The 19,146-nt window shown below is 41.8% G+C and overlaps 1 long non-coding RNA gene across 1 annotated transcript; it reads left to right on the top strand.

Moving 5' to 3' along the window:
- Positions 1 to 219: 219 nt before the first annotated feature.
- On the top strand, positions 220 to 3,055 carry LOC137497079 (uncharacterized). The gene is made up of 3 exons (XR_011017632.1): positions 220 to 299; positions 384 to 447; positions 2,787 to 3,055. It is a non-coding gene; the product is annotated as an uncharacterized lncRNA (long non-coding RNA).
- The last annotated feature ends 16,091 nt before the right edge of the window (positions 3,056 to 19,146 follow it).

Below are 19,146 nucleotides of genomic sequence, written 5' to 3'. Positions count from 1 at the left end.
ACCACGTATGTACCCTCGAGAAGTCGAGGATCACACGCTAACTTTCCAAGGCTCGAACTCTTAAATTCTGACACCTCGGCATCAACAGGAGATTCGAATACATCAGCCTGCAGGTGGGAGCTCTTGTTGCATTCGTTCCGACTGTACCCGCAGTTTGTCTGCGATTATCACATCCGCTTGGTGATAAGGAGCATATTTAGTCGCTACAGTCTGCGCGAAGTGCTCCTCACAGTTCTCTGTATGCGTTTACTACATGCACACATCTCCCGTCTGCAGTGAATATTATTCTTCAGCTTAAGGTAAGGTAGAACTGTTAATTACCTTTTTTGCAAAGCAACTTCTACGCTAGACATCTACATTCATATATGTTTATTCTTTTTTAGGTACCGTTCGAAAGTACACAATTTTATTTATCCGAGTAACAGTCTGCAGCGCGAAGATTTTAAGGTATGTCTGACCTCTATTCATTGAAACTTGGTTTCTTCTAAAACATCGTAACTTTAGTCTATTGATAAATAGTTGTTCTCTTTAATCCTCACGCTATAGACGAGGTGCGTACATAGCTATGTCTATCCTCAACAGGCTGAAAATTAGTTTCTTCTAAAACATCGTAACTTTAGAGTATTGATAAATAGTTGTTCTCTTTAATCCTCACGCTATAGACGGGGTATAATTTCAAACAGGCACACATGGCTATGTCTGCCCTCAACAGGCTGAAACTTGGTTTCTTCCGAACATCGTAACTTTAAGCTAATCATAAATAGTTGTTCTCTTTAATCAACATACTATAGACGTGGTATAATTTCAAACACGTACACATAGCTATGTCTGCCCTCAACGGGCTGAAACTTGGTTTCTTCTAAAACATCGTAACTTTAGTCTATTGACAAATAGTTATTTTCTTTAATCTGCATGTCATAGAAGAGGTTAATCTTATAATTTCAAACACGCATGCATAGCTATGTCTGCCCTCAACAGGCTGAAACTTGGTTTCTTCCGTAACTTTAAGCTATTCATAAATAATTGTTCTCTTCAACCTACATACTATAGACGTGGTGCGTACATAGCTATGTCCGTCCTCAACAGGCTTAAACTTGGTTTCTTCCGAACATCGTAACTTTAGTCTATTGATAAATAGTTGTTCTCTTTAATCAACATACTATAGACGTGGTATAATTTCAAACACGTACACATAGCTATGTCTGCCCTCAACAGGTTGAAAGTTGGTTTCTTCCGAACATCGTAACTTTAAGCTAATCATAAATAGTTGTTCTCTTTAATCCTCACGCTATAGACGTGGTATAATTTCAAACACGCACACATAGCTATGTCTGACCTCAACGGGTTGAAATTTGGTTTCTTGCGAACATCGTAACTTTAGTCTATTGACAAATAGTTATTTTCTTTAATCTGCATGTCATAGAAGAGGTTAATCTTATAATTTCAAACATGCACGCATAGCTATGTCTGACCTCAGCAGGCTGAAACTTGGTTTCTTCCGAACATCGTAACTTTAAGCTAATCATAAATAGTTGTTCTCTTTAATCAACATACTATAGATGTGGTATAATTTCAAACACGTACACATAGCTATGTCTGCCCTCAACGGGCTGAAACTTGGTTTCTTCTAAAACATCGTAACTTTAGTCTATTGACAAATAGTTATTTTCTTTAATCTGCATGTCATAGAAGAGGTTAATCTTATAATTTCAAACATGCACGCATAGCTATGTCTGACCTCAGCAGGCTGAAACTTGGTTTCTTCCGAACATCGTAACTTTAAGCTAATCATAAATAGTTGTTCTCTTTAATCAACATACTATAGACGTGGTATAATTTCAAACACGTACACATAGCTATGTCTGCCCTCAACGGGCTGAAACTTGGTTTCTTCTAAAACATCGTAACTTTAGTCTATTGACAAATCGTTATTTTCTTTAATCTGCATGTCATAGAAGAGGTTAATCTTATAATTTCAAACACGCACGCATAGCTATGTCTGACCTCAGCAGGCTGAAACTTGGTTTCTTCTAAAACATCGTAACTTTAGTCTATTGATAAATAGTTGTTCTCTTTAATCCTCACGCTATAGACGAGGTGCGTACATAGCTATGTCTGCCCTCAACGGGCTGAAACTTGGTTTCTTCTGTAACTTTAAGCTAATCATAAATAGTTGTTCTCTTTAATCTACATACTATAGACGTGGTATAATTTCAAACACGCACACATAGCTATGTCCATCCTCAACAGGCTTAAACATGGTTTCTTCCGAGCATCGCGAATTTAGTCTATTGATAAATAGTTGCTCTCTTTAATCTCACATGCTGGTTAATCGTTAGTAATTAAATTTTCGTTTTTTCTTTGTGACTAGAGGAAAGGATATTGAGTTACTATATTTTTTAACAACACGAGTGCTTCGACTTTGTTAGGTATAGAACATTTATCGCTTTCTGTTTGCTTTTAAAAACTCACGACCATGTCTGACCTTAATCAGCTGAAACTCAGTTTCTTCCTAGCATCGCGAATTTAGGCTAATCTCTATTGATGAATAGTTGCTCTCTTTAATCTTACATGCTGGCCTTAATAGGCTGAAACTTGGTTTCTTCTACACGTTGCAACTCTAGGCTAGGTGACTTGTCCTTTCGATATCCTATTATCACATTTGTTTTTACGCTAGGCAGTAAAGGTCTTCAGCTGGGTTACCTGTTAACAAATTAACTTACTTTTCTATATCCTATCATCACAAGTACTTCCACGCTACATCTATATATTTTCGTTCTTTTTAGGCACATCGACATCTCAAGAAGTAGATGAATATACTGTTGCAATGTCGGATGTGAAGATCTAAGAAGGAATAAATACACCAGGCAAATGCTGGGGCTGTACCTTCATTAAGGTCACGGTTACTTCCTTCCCACTCCTAGCCCTTACATACCCTATCATCACTATAAGACCTATCTGTGTAGGTGCGATGTAAAGCCAATTGTAAAAAAAATTGGCACATCGACATCTCAAGAAGAAGATGATTATACTGTTGCGATGTCCGATGTGAAGATCTAAGAAGGAATAAATAATATAAAATAAATAATGTAGAATTAACATATTCTTTTATTTTAGTTTAGGTATTACATTCTCCTCCTCCTACTCCTTCCTCTCGAAGAAGAAATAAGATTAGGTGTTGATTAAATTTGAAAGTATGTTATTGTCTAGCTTATGTTCAGAAAGAATTTTTTTTTCTAAACAGTGTTTGATCGCAATGCAGTGTTCTACGACATCGCACTATAAACAGTAGTATGTTTTCAAGTCTAAACCTAATTTTTTTCTTAGAACAAAGGTATACCCCAGACATGTTGTAAACACATCTACTGATGTTCTGATCATATGTAGTATCGGGTACAGTGTTCGAATCTAGTCTTGATCACTTATCTAGTGTTTTGAACACATCAATTAATGTTCTGATCATATGTAGTATCGAGTGCAGTGCTCGATTCTAGTTTAGGTATCACATTCTCCTCTTCCTCCGACTCCTTCCTCTAGAAGAAGAAATAAGAGTAGGTGTTGATTAAATTCGTAAGTATGTTATTGTCTAGCTCATGTTCAGAAAGAATTTTTTTCTTTTTCTAAACAGTGTTTTGATTGCAATGCAGTAACAAAGGAATACCCTAGACATGTTTTAAACACATCTACCGATGTTCTGATCATATGTAGTATCGAGTACAGTGTTCGAATCTAGTCTCGATCACTTATCTAGTGTTTTGAACACATCAATTAATGTTCTGATCATATGTAGTATTGAGTGCAGTGCTCGATTCTAGTTTAGGTATTACATTCTCCTCCTCCTCCTACTCCTTCCTCTCAAAGAAGAAATAAGAGTAAGTGTTGATTAAATTCGTAAGTATGTTATTGTCTAGCTCATGTTCAGAAAGAATTTTTTTCTAAACAGTGTTTGATTGCAATGCAGTGTTCTACAACATCGTACTATAAACAGTAGTATGTATTCAAGTCTAAACCTAATTTTTTTCTTAGAACAAAGGTATACCCTAGACATGTTGTAAACACATCTACTGATGTTCTGATCATATGTAGTATCGAGTACAGTGTTCGAATCTAGTCTTGATCACTTATCTAGTGTTTTGAACATCAATTAATGTTCTGATCATATGTAGTATCGAGTGCGGTATTCGATTCTAGTTTAGGTATGACATTCCCCTCCTCCTACTCCTTCCTCTGGAAGAAGAAATAAGAGTAGGTGTTGATTAAATTCATAAGTATGTTATTGTCTAGCTCATGTTCAGAAAGAATTTTTTTTCTTTTTCTAAACAGTGTTTTGATTGCAATGCAGTGTTCTACAACATCGTACTATAAACAGTAGTATGTATTCAAGTCTAAACCTGAACACACTCGCTTTTGCGATGCATGTTCGATATTAGTGCAAGAACTAAGATTTTAATTCGCTGTATCACGAACTATTGTTTTACAGCCGGATGCCCTTCCTGACTAAGATTTTTAAAAAGAATTTACCACCACCGGGTAGCACGGTGATTAAAGATGACGGATGATAGCTGAAGCGCATAGGTTTGTAAAGCATTTAGAATTTGCCGCCACCACATAGAGTGTAGCACTGAGGTTTGTGATGCAAGATGGCGGATGACAGCTGCACGTGAATTCGTAGAGCACGTGGAATTTCCCGCCGCTACAAAGAGGGGTAGCACTGTGCTCGAAGATGACTGCTGTCACGTAGAATTGTCTGCCACCACAGGTAGAGGGTAGCACTGAGGTTCGCGATGCAAGATGGCAGATGACGTACCACATTTCAAAGGTAAGTAGCTAAAGAGGGGGCAGCACTATGCTCAAAGATAGCGGATGACAGCTGCACGTGACTGTCAAAAAGCACGTGGATTTGTCTACATAGAGGGCGGCACTGAGGTTTGCGATGCAAGATGGCGGATGACAGCTGTCAAAAAAGCACGTGGATTTGTTTATCTCGAGCTAGTGAGGTTAAGTTGGTAGCACTGAGGTTTAGGCCCGCCAAGATGGCAGCACTGAGGTTCGCGATGCAAGATAGCAGATGACGTACCACATTTCAAAGGTAAGTAGCTAAAGAGGGCAGCACTATGCTCAAAGATGGTGGATGACAGCTGCACGTAGCTGTCAAAAAGCACGTGGATTTGTCTACATAGAGGGCAGCACTGAGGTTTGCGATGCAAGATGGCTGGTGTCAAAAAGCATTTTTCAAATTATCCGCCACCACATTTCAAAGGTAAGTAGCTAAAGAGGGCTGCACTGTGCTCAAAGATGGCGGATGACAGCTGCACGTGGCTTTGTTTACCTCGCGCTAGTTAGGTTAAGTTGGTAGCACTAAGGTTTAGACCCGTCAAGATGGCAGCACTGCCGATGACAGGTGACGAATTTTGCAGCTACTGCGATATAGAGGGCAGCACAGTGCTTTGTAGTTTAAAGATGGCGGATGACAGCTGTCAAAAAAAGCACGTGGCTTTGTTTACCTCGCGCTAGTTAGGTTAAGTTGAAAAAGCACGTGGCTTTGTTTACAAACAAGAGCACGTGGAATTTACCGTCACCACATAGAGGGCGGCACTGTTCTCTCTGGATTAAAGATGGCGGATGACAGCTGTCAAAAAGCACGTAGTTTTGTTTAGAGGACAGCACTGTGCTCAAAGATGGCGGATGACGGCTGTCAAAAAAGCACGTGGCTTTGTTTACCTCATGCTAGTTAGGTTAAGTTGGTACCACTAAGGTTTAGGCCCGTCAAGATGGCAGTACTGAGGTTAGCGATGCGTTGTTGTCTGTCAAAAAGCACGTGGCTTTGTTTACAAATCTGTCAAAAAGCACGTGGCTGTCAAAAAAACACGTGGCTTTGTTTACCTCATGCTAGTTAGGTTAAGTTGGTACCACTAAGGTTTAGGCCCGTCAAGATGGCAGTACTGAGGTTAGCGATGCGTTGTTGTCTGTCAAAAAGCACGTGGCTTTGTTTACAAATCTGTCAAAAAGCACGTGGCTGTCAAAAAAACACGTGGCTTTGTTTACCTCATGCTAGTTAGGTTAAGTTGGTACCACTAAGGTTTAGGCCCGTCAAGATGGTAGTACTGAGGTTTGCGATGCGTTGTTGTCTGTCAAAAAGCACGTGGCTTTGTTTACAAATCTGTCAAAAAGCACGTGGCTGTCAAAAAAACACGTGGCTTTGTTTACCTCATGCTAGTTAGGTTAAGTTGGTACCACTAAGGTTTAGGCCCGTCAAGATGGTAGTACTGAGGTTTGCGATGCGTTGTTGTCTGTCAAAAAGCACGTGGCTTTGTTTACAAATCTGTCAAAAAGCACGTGGCTGTCAAAAAGCACGTGGCTTTGTTTACCTCATGCTAGTTAGGTTAAGTTGGCACTACTGAGGTTTAGGCCCGTCAAGATGGCAGTACTGAGGTTAGCGATGCGTTGTTGTCGATGACAGCTGTCAAAAAGCACGTGGCTTTGTTTACAAATTCAAATTTCGCGCTAGTTAGGTTAAGTTGGCAGTACTGTCGCGCTAGTTAGGTTAAGTTGGCAGTACTGGAAGAGGCCACTGGCTGAGGTGGAGGTGGCCACTGGGAGCCGGAGGTGGCGGTGGCCGCCGAACTCTCCCATTATACTACTTGCATAGTTTCTAGCTATAGTTTCCTCTAGCCCAAAATCACGATTGCGGCACAATCTGCCTGACGAGCTAGAAAGTTGAAATCAGGCAAAATTATACATTCTAGCCTGTAACCAACGGAAAATCAACAAAATCTTTAAAATTTTCACTTTTTATCCCCGAAGAATATCGAAATATATAGGCAATTTTAATGGCGGTGCAGACCTCCGTTTCGAGGTATTTCGCTGTTAAACGGTAAGTCTTATCACAAAACGGGTGCCACAGTCTCAGTTACATTTGGAATGATCTACAAATTCGGTCCTATGACGTTTCGTCGAATCTCTACGCCTTATATATTATATTTGTCTGTATTTCTCGATTATACATATACTTTGCTCTTTGAACACGCATGATTCGTAGTTCGAATCACTTATATGAAAGATAGAATCATCTAATTCAACATGAACGTTGGCCCACCCAATATCCATACGTGAGCCAAATTCTATGTTTGAAACTGTCCTATTACTACCCAAAACAAATGTACTGTGAGGAACCCTTACCCAAATTTCAACCTATTCAACGCTTCTAACTCAATTTTATCCATAAATAGATGATACAGGAGAAAATATCTTAAGACCAGCCAATTAGACCGATAAATGACGCGTCTTATGATACAATCCGTTTGTCGATATGATGTATCGCTTAGCAGCAGTTATATGTAAATAAAGGTTTGCAATATTGTAAACATGCATATACTTCGTATGTCGATCTATATATATTCATTGAAGTAGATTTGTAGCGATGTAGAAAGGGTGCCTTTACAATTAATATTTTACATCGAGAGAGACTCTCTGCATGAGGGTGTCTGCTATTGTAATCATTATTCTCCACATCGACTTTGACTGTCAATAAGAATTTGATCCTTCTCCAACTGCTTTGTAACTAGTATTAGTAAGGAGGGACTACCATTGTAATTAATACTTTCATTCTCGATTTGACTGGCAGAAGTCAAGGGAGCATGCAATTTTGTTGAAAACTCCTTTAACCGATTGTGTTTGGGAGTAGGCGAGTGTGCCTGCCATTGTAAAAAAAAAATAATTCTAAAATGTGACTGGCATTAGGCCTAGTGGCCTTGCTATTATAATGTAAACTCACCAACTCGGTGTGACTGTTATTAAGAAAAGGGGCCTGTCATTATAATAATAACAGTACAATTTAATTTTGGCTGGCAGTAGGGAAGGTGCCTGCTATTTTAATAAAAACTCCTCAACTGTAATCTGTCTGGAAGTAGGAGAGCGTGCCTGCCATTGTAACGAAAACCCTCCAAAATCAATTGTGACCGCGCAGTAGGTAATGGGGCCTCCCATTATAATGAAAACTTACCTACTCGATTGTGAATGGTAGTAAGCAAGTGAGCCTCCCATTATCATCACAAATCCGCAACTCGCAGTTTACACTGGAAACAACGTATGGGCACCTCCCGCTGCTGTTTCTGGATAACGCTAAGAGACATGCAATTTAAAAATATCTTATTCACTGCATGTACAGTAATTGACTTCTATATCCGTTTTGTACAATGTAGAACACCGTAGCGATGTTCGGGTTCATTTACTGGTGAGGTATAATAATGAAGCTGTCAGCAAGTGTCAACGCACAATAAAATGTCTTGTCACCTTTGCTGTGTGAAAACGCAAAGAATAGCAGCAAGAAGAGGGTAAACCAATGATGAAGGAACGATGAAGCTACCATAAGAGGAAACACAACGTCCTATGGTGTTCGCTTTCGAAATGAATTACTTACAATGGAGCAGCTCAGAGCACCGACACGTGTGACCCGCAATTTTACGAGGTGATTACACGTGGCCAGCTCTATGGACGCCTCGGCCTGGCAGCCTTATGCCGCAGTGTCGGAGCACATCCACTTTAGAAACATGGTCAGAATACGATAAAATTGAGCATCATGATCAAGGTTTCGTGTGTATTTTGAGAAAATAATAACGCACATTGATTACATATAAAGAAGTAAATAAATAAAATTATAGGGAAGAACAAAGTTTAAACGATTAAACAACCGATATGAACACTGTTTTAAAAAAAATCAGTAATGAATACAGCTGAAATTATTAGGATGACAATACAGGGTCCTCAAGTTTCTATAAAATGAAATGAAATGGCGTATGGCTTTTAGTGCCGGGAGTGTCCGAGGACATGTTCGGCTCGCCAGATGCACGTCTTTTTATTTGACTCCCGTAGGCGATCTGCGCGTCGTGATGAAGATGAAATGATGATGAAAACGACACATACACCCAGCCCCCGTGCCAGTGAAATTAACCAATTAAGGTTAAAATTCCCGACCCTACCGCGAATCGAACCCGGGACCCCTGTGACGAAAGGGCAGCACGCTAACCTTTTGGCCATGGAGCTGGACCAAGTTTCTATAAAATACCATGAGCATTTTTTTTACAATTTCCTCTACGTCGCAGACATGTCTTGCGGCGAAGATGGAACAGGAAGGGGCTAGGAGTGGGAAAGAAGCATCCGTGGCCTTAATTAAGGTACAGCCTGGTGTTAAAATGGGAAACCGCGGAAAACCATCATCAGGGCTGCCGACAGTGTGGTTCGAATCCACTATCTCCCGAAGACTGAATACCGACCGCACTTAAGCGAATGCAGCTATCGAGCTCGGTTCATGAGCATTTAATTAAATCATTGAATAATAATGTTACTCGTTTACGTCCCACTAATTTATTTTACTGCTTTCGGAGACGCCGACGTGCCGGAATTTTGTCCCGCAGTAGTCCTTTTACAAGCTCGTAAATATACCGACACGAGGCTGACGTATATACGACCGGACTGAGCCATGATTGTACTTGCCATGTAAAAAAGTAATTAACAGTGTTTTTGTTGTTTAAAGAGCAACTGAAAACAAAGAAGCATCTTCTCAAATGAAATGAGAGGAGAAGATTTTGAAGTTTCAAGGTACTGGCAAACAAAAATGAGAGGGTCGCAAAGTATCTCACAAACTTAATACCGACCGAGCTCGATAGCTGCAGTCGCTTAAGTGCGGCCAGTATCCAGTATTCGGGAGATAGTAGGTCCGAACCCCACTGTCGGCAGCCCTGAAAATGGTTTTCCGCGGTTTCCCATTTTCTCACCAGGAAAATGCTGGGGCTGTACCTTAATTAAGGCCACGGCCGATTCCTTCCCACTTCTAGCCCTTCCTTGTCCCATCGTCGCCATAAGACCTATCTGTGACGGTGCGACGTAAAACAACTACCAAAAAAAAACTTAATACCGTATGAGGGGGGTGAATTTTAGGTTTCCCATTCGGTCTTAGATATTAATTGTAGTCGTATATTTATTACAGACCACCTGTAGCCATGACGGTTAAGGTATCAAGTCTGTATGATCTGGTACCGTAGTTAGCCGGTTCAAGAACCGTTGGTGTAAAATATATGACTATCATAATGTCGGCCGGCGGGCTAGGAGAGATGTTGGTTAGTCCGTCGGCTGGAGACGTTGAGCTTCGATCACACTCCTTGGAGTATTTAGACACCGCGTTTCACCCATTCCCTCCCTCATTATCATCATCACATACCCGGACGGGCAGACCACCCATGGGCGTCAAATAGAAGGACTTTCACCGGGTGAGTCGACTTGTCCTCGGACGTTCCCGGCACTAAAACACAATTGCTAAATAAATTATAAATAATTCAACACAATTCTAACAAAAATATGCATGGTCTGGTATATAATTTCATGTGGCTATTTCTAGCCTGGTGCAGCCTTTGTGAGCCAGACCCTCCGGTGAATTTGAGTGGTATTTGCGTGTTGCTGTAGTGGAGGATAGTGTTGTGTGGGGTATGTGAATTCCAGGGTTGCAGGGGACAGTACAAACAGGCATTTTGCGAGACAAGGGAATTAACCGTTTTAAAGGTTAAATTATTCGATCAGGCCTGGAATCAAACCCGGGGCTTTCTGAAACAACGAGCACTACTCTGGCTAAGGAGGCGGAGGAAAGTGCTTCCATGGCCAAGAAAGGTTTAGGCTAGATTACAAGGGCAAGGTCACTGCCTGACTTTGCACTGCGACCAATTAGATCTATTGAGATCCCACCCCCCAAGTTAGTCACCCCTGCATAACACCATATTTTGTGATGAATGCTGTAAAACTACTAAGGAGGACGTTGGAGAGTTCATTTAAATAAATTAAGAGACTCTCAAAGGAAGGCTTCACATTTACAAAGTCCCACTGTCGGCAGCCCTGAAAATGGTTTTCCGTAGTTTCCCACTTTCACACCAGGCAAATGCTGGGGCTGTACCTTAATTAAGGCCATGGCCGATTCCTTCCCACTCCCAGCGCTTCCCTGTCCCATCGTCGCCATAAGACCTATCTGTGTCGGTGCGACGTAAAGTAATTAGCAAAAAAACATTACAAAGTACGTTTTTATCAGTTACATCTGCTTTATGAAATCTGGCATAAGATGAATTCACAGAGATTTCAATGTTGTATATATATATCCTTTTATTCTAAAATGCCCCGTTCCAAGATCAGCTATCCATTTCACATTTTTACTGTTTATGTGAAGCAGTTTATTTGCTCCATTTTCTTTTATGCGAGCCTTTACATACTTCCATCCTTCGGTTGGTCTACAAAGCTGCATTGATTGTCTAACTACCATTATTTGAACTTTATCTTAACGGTGGTCGAATAATGTGAGGCGAGTGGAGGAGGATAGGTTACCTAGGAGAATAATGGACTCGGTAAGGGAGGGTAAGAGAAGTAGAGGGAGATCAAGTCGACGATCGTTGGACCCAATTTCTACAGATTTAAAGATAAGAGGTATAGAACAAAATGAGGCCACAGCACTAGTTGCAAATAGAGGATTCTAGTGACGTTTAGTAAATTCACAAAGGCTTTCAGACTGAACGCTGAAAGGCATAAAGGTCTATAATGAAGATCTATGTATGTATGTATGTATGTATGTATGTATGTATGTATGTATGTATGTATGTATGTATGTATGTATGTATGTATGTATGTATGTATGTATGTATGTATCTTAAATGGTTCATAAGAAAGTCCAAGTACTAAGTCAAGTCCTGTATATAAGTTCTGGTATCCATCTTTGGTCAACCGTCAGCTCCTTCATTGCCCTAAATCCCTCCATGTCACCGGCTCCATGAGTGTATATGGACGTTCAAGTACAATATTTAGATAGAACCTTCTAGGAATCTAGTATATTCAAAGTATACTGACTGTAGGAGAGTATCAAAATGTTCCTTTCATTATGGTCCTTCTGAATGTTCTTCCACATACTTGAAAATATGGCAAAATATCAATGTGGAGTGCTGTGGCGTACTGACTAAGACTAAATGTAAGTATTTTCTCCATATCCGTATCAGTACTGGATTTTGATCCATCAGTATGTAAGGCTGGTCCTTTAATTAATTCCGCGAAATAAATTTCTTCCTTCCTGTCGTTACGATCTTGTTAGAATAAATTCTTTTCAAATGAATCCTTTGGTGTCATATTGCCGGTTCTCCTGTTGAGCACTCGTTGTTTTGGGTTTCCGGAAAATGGGTCATTAATCTGACAATGGAGTCTATAATTGGTCTATCTAACTTCTGTCTCTAACCAGACGTTAAGAAGTGGAAGGCCCTGAAACGCCTACAATGCTGTTTAAGATGTGCGAATGGCTCCCGTGATACATAAACAAGACAAACGTTGTTGCTCGTTCAGTTTCTTCCTGCAAGATTTTATTTTAGTCAGGGATATAAAAATAATCCATCATAAGGGATTGTGTGTCTAACTGAAATTATGTAACTCCAATACATCACAGTAGCTCTCAGTCCGCAAAGGCTGGTTGCCCAGTTGTACTTAGTCTTTAAACAGTAATTACCTCCACCACCATCTCAGTCAGCATGTTTTACAAAGCATAGTACGGTACGGTATGGCAGGTCTATGGTGCCCTGTATGTTTTATTTATGCAATATTTCTCTTAATTTGAAGGCTACTAAGGTTGTTTTGCTCTAGGGTTACCAAAAAGTTATTTTTGCCACAAAAGCCGTATGAATGTTTCAGAGACTGTTAAGGGAAATTTCCCCTTGATAATAAGTGCGATGTCATCTGCAAATCACATTGAACAATATCCATCATCATCCACTGCGGCTGCAGTTCATTCACCATCAGCTCCCCCACCCCCACCCCCACCCCCACCCCCACCCCCACCCGAGGAATCCACGGACTATGGTCACCCGTATCGTCGTTCCACATTTCAAAGTGTTCGAGTATAATTCTCCTACGACTAAGGGATGCTTACAGAACCAACCACTGCATCATTTTCCGGGTTTATGGACAGTCGAACCCATTATTCTCCCCACCCCCTTTATCTTCTAGCACCTTATCTATAGTTGTAACTACAGATTGCAGTGCTGTTTCTGTATATTTACCCATTTGATAAATATTGTAGTTGTGTACGAAAAAGAAAACGCTTAAGAACACAGCCCCTTAGACTTCACGATGACCCGTTCCGCCAATACCTGATGCCCGGTGGGGAGCATTGTCTCAAGCAGGCCTTCTCCACCGCCTTAATCATGAAAGCAGTGAAGATGATGGAAACTTCGACGCCGCTGATAACAGTAAGAGCCTTTAGGGATCAGGAAAATCGTGATATCCACTTACCGAAGTCAGAACGCTGAGGTTCCGGAGGAATCATCTACTAGAGATGCGCTAAGTGCGGCCATCTGAGAGATCAATGATGGCTGAAAACATCACCCCAAACAGGGAACTTGTAACACGCGCATTGAAAACTGCCAAACTATGCCCGTGCCAGAATGAAGCTGAGTGCCGGTACGAGTCGTGCGAGCAAAGGAAGTACTGCAACACAGATGACCCAGCAGGATGAAAGGCAGCCCAGTACAGTGGACGTTCAATCCGTGATAGCTGTTGTGAAAGAAGGCCGGGATTGCGCCGCCCTGATGAATGAGTAGCTTGTGAACAACGACGTTGGACAAGTCATACAAGAAGTCAAGTCGGGACAGCAACCACCCTGGAAGGACATCGACAACCGCAGGTCGACGTACAAGGCATATTGAACCTAGTGGAGATACCTATAGATCAACGATAATCTGTTTAATCACATATCGGAATCAGCCGGCGGAGAGCAAAACGTCCCCCGCCTAGTTCCTCAGAGACACAGAAGGACAGCAGTTGTGAATGAGTTACACTAACGCATTACTGCAGGCGATATCGAGTTTAACAAGACATTGAATCGGTTGCAGCAATGCTGCTACTGGGTGCACTTGAGGATGGACGTCGAAAGGCGATGACAAAGATTGACAACTATGCAGTGAGCAGAGGCCCATGTACTCGGAGTGCAATAGGGCAGATGGTTCCCCAGTTGTACTTTCTCTTAAAACAGTAGTTTCAATAGGGGCAAGATGCAGCTGTACATCGCTGGAAGGCCATCCGAGAGGATAGCCATCTATATCACAGGAGCATGTTACCAATCGGGTGACGGAAATCGTTACCTGCTCCCAGCCATAGACAATTTCACCAAGTTAGCCTGGGGTCTGCGCCCTCCCAAATCAGGAAAAATCAACAGTGACCGATGGTGATGGCGATGAACTTCTTCTATCGCTTTGGGTTCCAAGGGAGTAACTTCGAATTGACTCTGATGAATTACAGTGTCTAGATTTGCGTAAGGCCCGAATGACACTTCCACCCGCACTTGGACAGCAGTGAGGAGTTCGTAAAGACCGTCGAGGTACACTTGAAGAAGGTGTAGGCGTACCTAAGGGACTGGGATGAGAGGATGTACTCTTTCCTAATGGCCTTCCATACAACCACTCATGAGGCGACAGGCATGACGCCTACCTAAATGGTCATCGGTAGAGAGTTTCGTCTGCTGAGTGACTTAATGTTCGGGACGGCCGCGGGACAAGAACAACTGGTGATAGTCAAAGCATAGGAAAATGTGAACAGCTTCAAAGAGATCCATGAATATAGCCGACGACAACTGAAGGTAGCTAGTGATCGCATGCAAGTGCATTATGATCTGCAGGTGAATTCGGTAGGATTCCCGGAGAATGAACGACTTTGGCTATACTGAGCCCGCAAGAGGATGTTGATGAAACTTCAGACATCGTGGGAACGTCCCTAAACGCTTATTACTAGAATTAATGACGTAGTCTCGAGGATTAACCACCATCTCTGAAGGATAGCGGCGGTCGTCCACGCACACAGGCGGATGGCTTATCATGAGGCTACTCGGGACCAGCAGATTTGAGGAGGGAACAGTGTGAAAATGAAGGCTGAGAAGCAGGACCGATGGATGACGACAATACGGGTGGACCAGCGACATTGTTGGCCGGTCAGCAGAGAGAACAACAGAGCCGTCGAATTGTTGAGGATTGCCACCAGGAAGACTCCACTAAGGAGCTGTTTAATAGTGAAGAATGCACCCATAGTGGACTGGATCTGAAAAGAACGGGAATCTTCCTCGGGGTTGTATAAAGAGCAAGTGCGGAGTCATTCTAGAGTGAGTCACTGAGTGACAGTGAACGTAAACAGACCGCTGCGAGTCCGTGACGATTCATCATCGGGAGTGGGTCCATCAGACGTTTAGACGGAGTTCAACCAGGCTTGCCATTTGTGCGGTTTTCTGAAACGACACTGAGCTGTGAAAACCCGTGTGAAGAACATGAGTTCGACACGCCGGTGTGCAGTGTTATCGTGAACGAGAATTAAATGTCATGTAGGGAATACAAAGCTGGAACAGGTAGATACTGTCAATTATTTAGAATGCGTATTCTCCCAGACGAAGAGGTAAAGACGTGCTCGGTTCGCCCGGAAGGACGTGGGTTCGAATCCCCGTCAGGAAGTCGTAAAATTTAAGAAACGAGATTTCCACTTCCGGAGGTGCATATGGCCCTGAGGTTCACTCAGCCTACACCAAAAATGAATACCAGGTTAATTCCTAGGGGCAAAGGCGGCCGGGCGTTTAGCTAACCACTCTACCCCATCACGTGCCGAGGTTAACAATGGTGGAAGCCTTTTTCTTCCACTCCTCCAAGGACCTTCATGGCCCTATACGGAGGTGACTTTGCTTTTGCTTTGTTTCTCCCAGGACGGTAATATAGTAAGTGATATTGAATCAAGTTGTAGTAAAACTAAAGCAGTAAAATCGCAGTTGCAATCCACAGTATTCTGTAAGAAAGTAGTCAACACTCGGATAAAGCTATCTTCACAACTTTTGCTTTAGACCAACTTTGCTTTACGGTAGTGAAAGCTAGGTGGATTCAGAATATCCTACTATGGCCTGTTGCCATTTCTTGATGGATGCCGTATTTTTGTATCCGTCTCCTGACACAGGAAAGAGAAAAGTATAGCTTCCACCGAATTCCCAGTCTCATCGAGGGCTGTGACAATATGGAAGCTGCTGGGGTATGGGTTGTGTTGAGTAATGACATTTCGAGCATAACCAGTGCCTGAGTGTTATGAAAGGTGTTGCTCATAGGATCAGTCGTGTCGCAGTAGCACCTTCTGCTCCAGTGAGGAAAGCAATGGAAAACTACCTCACTCCTCATGATGCCTAGTATGCCTCATTTGGGCTCTCCCATTGGTTTTTGCACGTTCCCTATAACTTCATAGCCTTTGGTGGTGCTATTTGAGGATATAACCAGCATCTGGGCTGATGAATTAACAGACAGACAAGTTACAAGCAATATGCATGAAAGTAGCTGCCACAAAAAGGTGAAATCAATAGCAGGGGGGTACTCGGAATAAGGAGATGAAATCTAAGTTAGCAATGTACTCGATGGATGAAACTGTACACACAAACTGGCTTAGGTGGTGGGTTCGTGTGAAACGAATGGAGGAGGATAGGTTACCTAGGAGAATAACGGACTCGGTCATGGGGAGGGGGGGAGAAGTAGAGAGGGATTAAAACGACGATGGTAAGACTCAGTTTTTAATGATTTAAAGATAAGATATATAGAAGCAAAGGCGGCCACGGAAATAGTTGTGGCAATGGATAGTGAATTCACAGAGGCTTGCAGACTGAACGCTGACAATAATAACAGTCCAAAATGAAGATATATTAGAGTATATTATTACATAATATTAATAATAATAATAATAATAATAATAATAATAATAATAATAATAATAATAATAATAATAATAATAATAATAATAATTTACTATGACGTATATTTATAATAATTGTAAATTATAAATTATAAATTATTATTATTATTATTATTATTATTACACCTGACGTATCAAACATTTCTATCTAAATCAGTGTAAACAAATCTCCTCTAGTTTGTACATCAAATGTGCGACCTCAGTAAGACTGAGTGATGGCATTTCATCAGCATCCAGCTCGTTCGGCTCGTGACAGGAAGAGATTAGAGATCATTCTCGCTTCGAAAGTCGATTATCGAACTTGTAATCGAGGCGAAGAAGTGAGGGGCTTCCCCTCCTTCATTAATTACATGGCTGACATATTCTGGAAGCTGGCTCATGCTTCACTGGCTTCGACGTTAGCTTCTTAGGAACCTCGACCTCACCAAAAGCATGTATATAAGGTTACTGCGGGAAACTGTTGGTTAATAATTAAAGTAGCATCATTTCCAGTCCAGTTACCTTCAATTAGTATGTTTGGTATTGCTTAATCTTTTTCACCGGGCGAGTTGGCCGTGCGCGTAGAGGTGCGCGGCTGTGAGCTTGCATCCGGGAGATAGTAGGTTCGAATCCCACTATCGGCAGCCCTGAAAATGGTTTTCCGTGGTTTCCCATTTTCACACCAGGCAAATGCTGGGGCTGTACCTTAATTAAGGCCACGGCCGCTTCCTTCCAACTCCTAGGCCTTTCCTATTCCATCGTCGCCATAAGACCTATCTGTGTCGGCGCGACGTAAAGCCCCTAGCAAAAAAAAAAAATTACTCTTTTTCGCGTCAGAAAGTAACATTTCTCTACATGTAAATTCATGTAATTTTAGAAAGGTTCTACTAGTATTTAACATCTTGTGCTTATTTCTTCCTCAGATGAGGGATTTTACGGATATCTTGTCGCGTCTGCGTGGACTATGGCATACTATTTTTAAGAAAAAGAATATAGTTTTGATTTCAATGAGTTCAAGTACAGTAAGCTAGTTGCTTTACGTCGCACCGAACAGATAGGTCTTATGGCGACGATGGGACAGGGAAGGGCTAGGAGTGGGAAGGAAGCGGCCGTGGCCTTAATTAAGGTACAGCCCCAGCATTTACCTGGTGTGAAAATGGGAAACCATGGAAAACCATTTTCAAGGCTGCCGACAGTGGGGTTCGAACCTACTATCTCCCGCATACTGGATACTGGCCGCACTTAAGCGACTTTAGCTATCGAGCTCGGTAAGTACAGTAAGAGAATTAAATTCATGGATATAAAGTTTGTAAGCTTCCTTCAGATTTAGTACACAGAATAATAAGCCCTTTCCACTTAGTACTGTGATATTAGATATAATGTTTGATTCCTGTTCTAGACAGTGGTCTAAGCGATCTGATCACATTGATCTCATATCTACAATAGCTTGAGTCGTATACAATAATTAACCTACTGAAATTGGAAAGCACTATATATTGTCCTACTCCTTGAGTGAATGGTCAGCGTTGAGGCCTTCGATTCGAAGAGTCCCGGGCTTGATTCCCGACAGGTCCGATGATTTAATCGCGTCTGATTAATTCTTCTGGCCCGGGGACTGGATGTTTGCAATTGTTCCAACACATTCATCTTCACATTCAGACAACACACTACACGAACATCCACCAGAATAATAATAATAATAATAATAATAATAATAATAATAATAATAATAATAATGGTGATGATGATGATGATGATGATGATGATGATATAGACCCTGACCGAGACCTGACTGTGATGGTGTACCACGATTTTGTAATGACAACATTGCTCTTTGGTTGTGAAACTTGGAACCTTTACCGACGTCTCTTGGGAAAGCTTGAGCGTTTCCAAGAACAAAAATTTCGATCCACCATTAGGATCAAAAGGGAAGACCAGGTCGCCAACATTGGCATTCTTGAGAAAGCGCATTCCAAGATCATAGAATCCTCCATCAATGGTCTTCAGCTTAGATGGATTGGCCATGTCCGTCGGATGAGTGATACCAGACTTCCACGCCAAATCCTGAACGGTGAACATCGTTCTTGCAGCAGACCTCGTGGAGACCAAATGAGGCGCTACAAGGACCAGCTTCACTATGAAGATGACAGGTCTCAATCCGCAAACCTGGGACACGCGTGCTGAAGACCGTACAATCTGGCGCCGGACCATCCCTGCTGCTGTCGATCTGTTTGAAGGGGAACGACGCAGATATGAAGAGGTCAGGAGGGTAGCACGAAAACTCCGTGCAGCACAACCACGCCCTCCTCCAACAATTCTGTGCAATCTGTGTGGACGCTTATTCCATGCTAGAATTGGTCTGTCAACCATTGAAAGGACATCCACAGACAGAAGTGA

The sequence above is a fragment of the Anabrus simplex genome, chromosome 1, assembly GCF_040414725.1.
Source record: "Anabrus simplex isolate iqAnaSimp1 chromosome 1, ASM4041472v1, whole genome shotgun sequence".
Lineage (NCBI taxonomy): Eukaryota > Metazoa > Arthropoda > Insecta > Orthoptera > Tettigoniidae > Anabrus > Anabrus simplex.
This window is presented reverse-complemented; position numbering and strand designations above follow the sequence as displayed.